This window comes from Pyrus communis, chromosome 5 (genome assembly GCF_963583255.1).
Source record: "Pyrus communis chromosome 5, drPyrComm1.1, whole genome shotgun sequence".
NCBI classification, from domain to species: Eukaryota; Viridiplantae; Streptophyta; class Magnoliopsida; order Rosales; family Rosaceae; genus Pyrus; species Pyrus communis.
The window spans coordinates 20,452,793-20,461,337 of NC_084807.1; positions in this window are offsets into that span (position 1 = coordinate 20,452,793).

Genomic DNA, 8,545 nt, shown 5'->3' on the forward strand with positions numbered 1-8,545 from the left:
TCATTTCATTTAGGATCAAGCGTCGACGACCCTTGAAGAAATCACAAGTCTAATTCAAGATCAAGTGTCCACCACCCTTAAATCAAATTTAGCTCCAAAGAAATGAAGTAAATTCAGACCTTTGGAGGAAACCAGAAAGCTCTCTGGCTAAAGTAAACACCCGTGTTCTTCATCAAGCTCGTGAAAAATGAACAAGTACAACAAATACGTGCCAATTCATCCCCAATAAAGCTGAAGATCATAGCCACTTGAAACTACTCATGGTCCCAATTTGTTCAAGATCAAGCCTCGACGGCCCTTGAAGAAATCACAGGTCCAATTCAAGATCAAATGTGCACCACCCTTGAATCAAATTAAACTTCAAAAAGCTCTCTAGCCAAATCAAAAACTTGTGTTCTTCATCAATTTAAACATCCACAAATTTTACCTCTCTCCATGAGATTTCAAGAGAATTGAATCAAAGGGGGGTGTATTCAATTAGGATTTTGAAAGAGTTTTAGGGAATTTAAATCTATAGAATTTGAGAGAGTTTGAGAGAAAAAAAAAAAAAAAAAAAGAATTCCCAGAGATTTTGAGTGAATTAATTATAACTTCCAGAGAATTCACTTGAATTGTGAGAGAATTCTTTACATGGGGTTAGAGAATTTCAGAGTATTTGATCAACAATTTCCTCCTCTTTACAAGCCAAAATCAGTTTTCATCCTACTAATACCAAATCGCAATACCAAGTTCACATGCAAAGTTTTTAACTAGCTATCAAAGTGAAATTAAACATTGGCATCCAAAATCTTGAAAGTTAAGGCTTACAAAATAAACTAGCTATCAAAGTTTTTCAAATATAAATTGCATACTCCAATCCATAAAAACAATTAATTCTCTATTTCTCATCTTTGAATGCTATCACTCATAGCATCTGTCCACATATTTGTAGCTATGCCAGCTCTCCATGCATTAGCAATCTGTCATTGTGGCTCTTGAGTTTGATTACCTAATTCACCATCATTTTTTTCATCTTCAGATTCATCATCTTCAAGTTCGATTAGGAATTCATCAGAACGACACTCCTTGCGAAGAAAGTTGTGCAACCCTACACAAGCTAACACGAACTCTCCTTGTGTTTTAATTGGAAATGGAGGTGCAGACTTAAAAATTGTGAATCTCCCATTTATAATCTTGTTAGATGATGCATTATAATAAAACAATGAGACATGACAATAAAATCATAACATGATAATAGGGATTACAAGTCTAAAGAAGCTCAAAAATCATTCCAATCACACATTTACATATCAAGGTGAGTTCTGAATATTAGGACGATAGTTCAGAAGAATATTTATGATACCATAAAGAATGCCAATAAATACAAGCCCAAGTACAGGCTGATCAGGAATATCTATACATGTAACATCTATACAAACTTGAGAATTCCAAACCCTAGTTACAATAATTACTAATAGATTGACATATTATTAAAAAGCATAAATGACTATAAAGAAAGATTGAAAGATTGTTTCATATTAGAGTAAAGAAATCATCTTGTTGATTTTCAAGGAATGAATTGTATCTCATTCATTCATCATTTTTAGTTACAAGAACAACAAAACATATATAGAGGAACCTATAGAAAACTAAGAGGAAAGCTACGGAAACAATGGAGAGTTAAGACCCCTCCATGACACCTCCACCTAATCTTAAACCACTAATTAATCCTTACAATGATGATGAGGTCTCCACTCTACCTAACTAAACATCATCAAGGCTTGCATTATGCCTAAAGTAGATATTAAACTAAGATGCACTAAAGCATCACTTAAGTTTTAGCCGAAAGTTTGAATCCATGCATTAGCTAGCTTTCCATTATTCTATTCTTCCATGATACTCCATGATGCTTCCAACTCTTAGGAACCCTACTTCCAACCCTACTTCAAATAAACAACCATCCAATACTCCCCCTCAAGCTGGATCCAGAAGGTTGATGGATCCAAGCTTGGAGAGGAGTCTTTGAAACTGATGAGAGGCCAGAGGTTTGGTGAATATATCGGCCAGCTGATCGGAGCTTTTTACATAATGTGTCTGAATCACCTGCGACTGTACTTGTTCACGAACATAGTGACAGTCGACTTCAATGTGCTTTGTCCTCTCGTGAAAGACTGGATTTGATGCTATGTGCATAGCAGCCTGGTTGTCACAAAATAAGGTCATTGGTTGAGTCGTGAACACACCTAAGTCACATAGAAGTCCTTTAAGCCATATCAGCTCACACGCGGTTGAGGCCATTGCACGATATTCAGCTTCGGCACTTGATCTTGCGATGACAGTTTGTTTTTTTGCTCTTCCATGTGACCAAATTTCCATCGACAAAGGTACAGTAACCAGTGGTGGACTTGCGATCGATGGCATTTCCTGCCCAATCTGCATCGCAGTACCCCATGATTTGAGTGTTGTCATTCTTCGTCATGAGGATGCCACGACCAACGGACCCTTTTAAGTAACGTAAGATCCTTTTTACAAGGTTCAAATGCTCGATGGTGGGGGAATGCATGAATTGACTGGCTATACTCACTGAATATGAGATGTCAGGTCTGGTGATCGTTAGGTAAATCAGCTTACCGACAAGCCTCTGATAGGAGCTGATATCCGAGAGTGGTGTGCCTCCCAAGTCAAGTTTGAGCTTGCTATCGAGAGGAGTAAGTGCAGGCTTAGCATCGCTCATATTAGCATCCTTGAGTAGGTCCATGACGTATTTTCGTTGATTAAGAAATAGTCCCTTGTGAGAAGATGCCATTTCGATTCCAAGAAAATACTTCAGCACCCCAAGATCTTTAATCGCAAATCTTTGTTGAAGTGACTTTTTGAGTGTGGAGATCTCTGCAGCATTATCACCTGTAATTATTAAGTCATCCACGTATATCAACACAACTAATTTGCTCGCAGCTCCCGTGCGAACAAATAATGATGAATCTGCATTACTCCTTTTGAAACCAACACTATGAAAAATTGAACTTAGTTTTGCATACCAAGCACGAGGCGATTGCTTCAATCCATAAATCGACTTATGCAACTTACACACCAAATCAGGCTCCTGGCTTTGAGGGTGTCCTGGTGGCAATCTCATATAGACCTCTTCTTCAAGATCACCATGTAGAAAGGCGTTCTTTACGTCCATTTGGTACATGGACCAACCCTTATTGACGGCAACAGACAATAGGACCCTAACTGAGTTCATTTTTGCAACAGGAGCAAATGTTTCTTTGTAATCTACCTCAAATGTTTGAGTGAATCCTCGAGCCACCAGCCTGGCTTTATGTCTTTCAATTGAACCATCAGAATTAAACTTGATCTTATAGATCCATTTGCAGCCCACTGCCCTTTTTCCTTTTGGAAGTTTGGTGATGCTCCAGGTGTTATGTTGGTCCAGTGCTTTGAGTTCATCTCGCATTGCTTCTTTCCACACAACTTGGTTATTAGCCTCATGAAAGTTTTGAGGCTCACTGTGACTTGAAATGGTATTAAGAAAAGCAGCATGAGATGGAGTCACATTTTGATACGACACGCAATTGGAGATTGGATACCTCGGTTTATATGTGACAAAATCTTGAAGTCTTGTGGGAGGTTGTCTATCACGCCGAGGGTTGCGTCGAGGTACTGGGAGAGTTGTCTCATCCTCGTTCAAATTATCAGCCACACTTTGAAGATTTTCTTGGTTGCCGCTGTTATCATCATCCACAGAACCATCAGGATGAGTGCCTTCATTGTTGACTTCAGTGAGTGGTGTAGGAGATTCATCATTGTTGTCATGGTTAGAACCTCTTTCGTTTAAAACATCTGGAGTGCTGATTCTTGGTAGAGGAAGCAGATCAAAGATACACTCCCCCTGACCTGTGGCTTCAAGTGACTTGCTGAAAAAAGGGTTAGCTTCATGGAATCGAACATCTTTGGATACAATGATTTTTCTCAGTTGGGGATCATAGCACTTATATCCTTTTTGTGTTGATGAATAACCAAGAAAAATGCATTTGAGAGCTCTAGGGTCCAATTTATCTCGATGGTGTGACTGAACATGAACAAAACAGACACAACCAAAGGTTCTAAGATGTGAGAGGTCGATTTTTCTTCCTTTCATGACTTCAAGGGGAGATTTAAACCCCAAGACTCGGCTAGGAAGTCTATTGATGATGTACACAGCCGCCATGGCTCCTTGGGACCAAAATCTCTTTGGTACATTCATGTGTAACATTAATGCTCTTGTTTTTTCCAGTATGTCACGATTTTTCCTTTCGGCTACACCATTTTGTTGGGGTGTGCCAACACAGCTTGTTTGATGCATGATACCATGATTGCTCAAATATTGTGACATGAGATGGGACGTGTATTCGGTGCCATTGTCAGATCTTAAATTTTGAATTTGAGAAGAAAAATGGTTCTTAACAAGGTTGTGAAAATCCTTAAATACTTCCATCACTTCACTCTTAGACTTTAAAAGGTACAACCAAGTGGCTCTAGAGAAATCATCAACAAAGATCACATAATACTTATAACCATCAAAAGATTCAAACGTTGGTCCCCATACATCTGAGTGAACTAGTTCGAAAAACTTTACTAGTCCTAGATAAGGATGGGTTAAAAGGCAATCTAGTGTCCTTAGACAAATGACAGGTTTCACACGAAATTAAATCATTCCCTAAATTTGGAAACAAAGATGACAAAACAGGTTGAGAAGGATGAGCTAGACGTTGATGCCACAATTGACTATCTTGGGATGGATTGGACTTGGCTTGAAATCCCCTGGGACTGCTCTTTGATATGTAATAGAGACCATCTAGATAAAACCCTTCACCAATCGTCTTCTTGGTGAGACAATCCTGAAAAATGACATTGTGAGGAGAGAAGATGGCTAAACAATTCAAGGTATTGGTGATTTTTCCCACAGATAGAAGTTGAAATGGAAAAGAAGGAACATATAAGGCTACTGACTCAATTTTGTCCGACATTAAGTGGATATTTCCCTTGCCTAAAACCTTGGAACTCTCACCATTGGCAGTTGAGACTTGAGAAGGTTGCGAAAATTTTTCAAACTTTTGAAACTTAGAAACATGATTGGTCATATGATCTGTGGCACCCGAATCAACAATCCAAAAATCATGCATCATATTTACATTAAGAGCAGTTTTGAAAGCAGTCATGATACCTTGCATGTCATCTCAGGACATGTGTTGTGTGTCTGGCAGAAAACCAGCGAACTTGCCTAGCAAAGCTGTTGAGTTTCCATCTTCAAAAACGACCGTTTGATCACTCTTAACCTCTTCTTTCTTGCTTTGAAGATATGCTGCAAACTCATTTATGAGTGCAGCCGGATTTGCTGTGAAGCTCTTGAGTGCGTCAGACCCATGTGAGGTTGAGGTAGATGCATTGTTGGCTCTGTGTGGTGCACGGTTCAGTCTTTGTGAGCCCTTGTTATCCTTCATGAACTCTGGCTTTAATTCTGGATGTAAAATCCAGCATGTCTCCTTAACATGGCCAGTATAGTTGCAACTTCAAGTGTGGATTCTTCACTTTGTATTTTCTTTCGTTGGTTGCTTCAGTTACATTGGTCTTTGTGCCAATGTTCATGACTTTCCTTCGTACTTCTTCACGTTGGATTGTTGCACATACACTGGTGAAGGAAGGTAGTTCGGGGTTCATGAGTATGTGGCTTCGTAGGTCTTCGTATCCTGAATCGAGGCTTGACAAGAGTTGGAATATCTTGTCTTCTTCTGCCCTTTTCAGTAGTACGGACGCTTCAGTTGTATGAGGCCGATACATTTCCAACTCATTCCACATGCTCTTCATGCTGCCAAGAAGTTGAACAAATGGCTTTCCTTCTTGTTGCAGGTTGGAAATGTCCTTCTTTAGTTGAAACACACGTGCAGCATTGTTTTGACTGCCATACATCTCCTTGACTGTCTCACATAGCTCGAATGATGATTCAGAATAACTGAATATTTCAGCTAGTTTACGCTCCATGGAATTTATGAGCCATGACATAACTAGCTGATCCTTGCAAAGCCAGTTTTCATATGTTGGTGAGGAAGCATCAGGAACTTCGATGCTTCCATTTATGAACCCTAGCTTGGACCTTCCACCTAGAGCAAGGCTCACTGCTTTCGACCAAGGTAAGTAATTAAACTCATTTAACAAGACTGAGCTTAACCTTTGATTTGGATTGACATCCACCTCAGACATATTTCCGGAAGAAAGAACCGGTGAACTTTCAGCATCTGACCTAAGAGGATTGTCTTCAGCCATCTTGAGGATTGATCACGTTCGGATGAAGCAGAAGCAGGTTATTTTTCCTGCTCTGATACCATGTTGATTTTCAAGGAATGAATTGTATCTCATTCATTCATCATTTTTAGTTACAAGAACAACAAAACATATATAGAGGAACCTATAGAAAACTAAGAGGAAAGCTACGGAAACAATGGAAAGTTAAGACCCCTCCATGACACCTCCACCTAATCTTAAACCACTAATTAATCCTTACAATGATGATGAGGTCTCCACTCTACCTAACTAAACATCATCAAGGCTTGCATTATGCCTAAAGTAGATATTAAACTAAGATGCACTAAAGCATCACTTAAGTTTTAGCCGAAAGTTTGAATCCATGCATTAGCTAGCTTTTCATTATTCTATTCTTCCATGATACTCCATGATGCTTCCAACTCTTAGGAACCCTACTTCCAACCCTACTTCAAATAAACAACCATCCAATACATCTCAACAGACATATTAAACAATCGGATTCCCAGCGTAATTACTCACCACAGTAACCAGAAATAATGATGAACAAGTGATGACACGGGAAACCCCTAGATAGATAATAGACAAACAACAATTGCGAATCATTATCCCGCACAGAACATATAAAACAATGCCAACCAAATAAAACCCTAAAAATAAACAGATCGCTAAAAAAAAAAACCCAAACAAATAGAAACAAAACTCATCCTATACCCCAAACAAGTACGAAAGCAATATTACAACAAGGAGACCCTAGAATCGAAGCAAACGAAGAACAACAAGACTGTCGCTGCATACGGGCTTACAATATTCGAAACAATGGGAAGAAGTTGCGGAGGAAGAAAGATTGTACCTTCGCAAAGAGATTGAAACGACGGGAAACCCAAATCGCAGAGAGAGACAGGGCGTCGGAGAAGACGCTCTCTAGAGGAGAGAGCAGCACACTCAAAATCTCTCAAAGTTTCTAGGGTTGAATTGAGATTTGCCAAGCTCTTTGGTATTTATACATATCGCCTTGAAATCCTCCAAAATCCACCAAATCACAAATCAGTTCAAATCCAATTCCTTTTTCAATACACCTAAACTTTTGGAGACTTTCAAAAAGTTATAATTTAATACACCTAAATTTATAGGGAATTGTAAGAAGTCTTTAAGAATCTCAATTGAATACACCAAGACTTTTATAAAGTCTTTTAAATTCCTAATTGAATACCCCTGAAATTATTAATTCCCTGAAACTCTATCAAAATCCTAATTGAATACACCTCCGAAATTTTACATGGAAACTCTACAAATCAATTAAACTCTATAAAAATCCATGAATTTATAAATCCATTTAAATTTTATGGTGGGAGAAATTTTATGGGGTGGATCTAGTAGCATTCTTTTTTTTATGGTGAGTTGTGTAAATTTTATGGTGGGTGAAATTATCATGTAGGTGGAGAAATAAGACAATGAGATGGGTGTGGTAGCACTCTTTTTAATTAGTACCCTACATATTGCCAAATACAACGCACATTAAAACTTATTATTAAATGACTTATATGCCCTTATATAAAATGACTATTTAGGCCCCATAAGATTTTAAAAGTAAATTAAAAATTCTAAATACTCTCCAAATCACTTTCAATGTGTATGACCTAAGACTATTTTGTTTTTTTCAAATTTTCGAAGTCATTCTCATCCACTATTGTAGAATAAAACCCTAACCAATAAATTATAAACACGTTGACAAAGAAATGTTATTTTTCGACCGTGATTCATTCTTTATTTGTTTGCACTTTGCACTCAAACGCCCAAATAGAAGTGAAAAATGCCTTGAATTCAAAAGCAATTCGAATTTGGAAAACCAGCTTCTAATTCTTGCACGTTTATATGTTATGATCTCTCAAACCCATATCAGATTCTCATTGCAAGGTTTAGACAATTTTGTATCTCATTGGTTTCTTATACCTTGGAAATATCAAACACGGGTGTAAACATGTAAATTTCAGTGAAATAAACACTCACCAACAAATTAAAGCTTTGACATGTTGGGGCTTATGTGGTGCACACAGTGGATCACAAATTGCACATATGGCATGTGACTCATTAAAACCGGACAAATCATCAAGAGAGACTCATTCTTCAAAGAATATGATTAAGGTTGCTACTTAATACTACGGTCTAATGGTATTCCTTTTCACTTGTAAGTGATAGGTCTTAGGTTCGATTCTTACCAAAGGAAAATTTGAATCACATTATTACTAGCCCAATGTTAGGC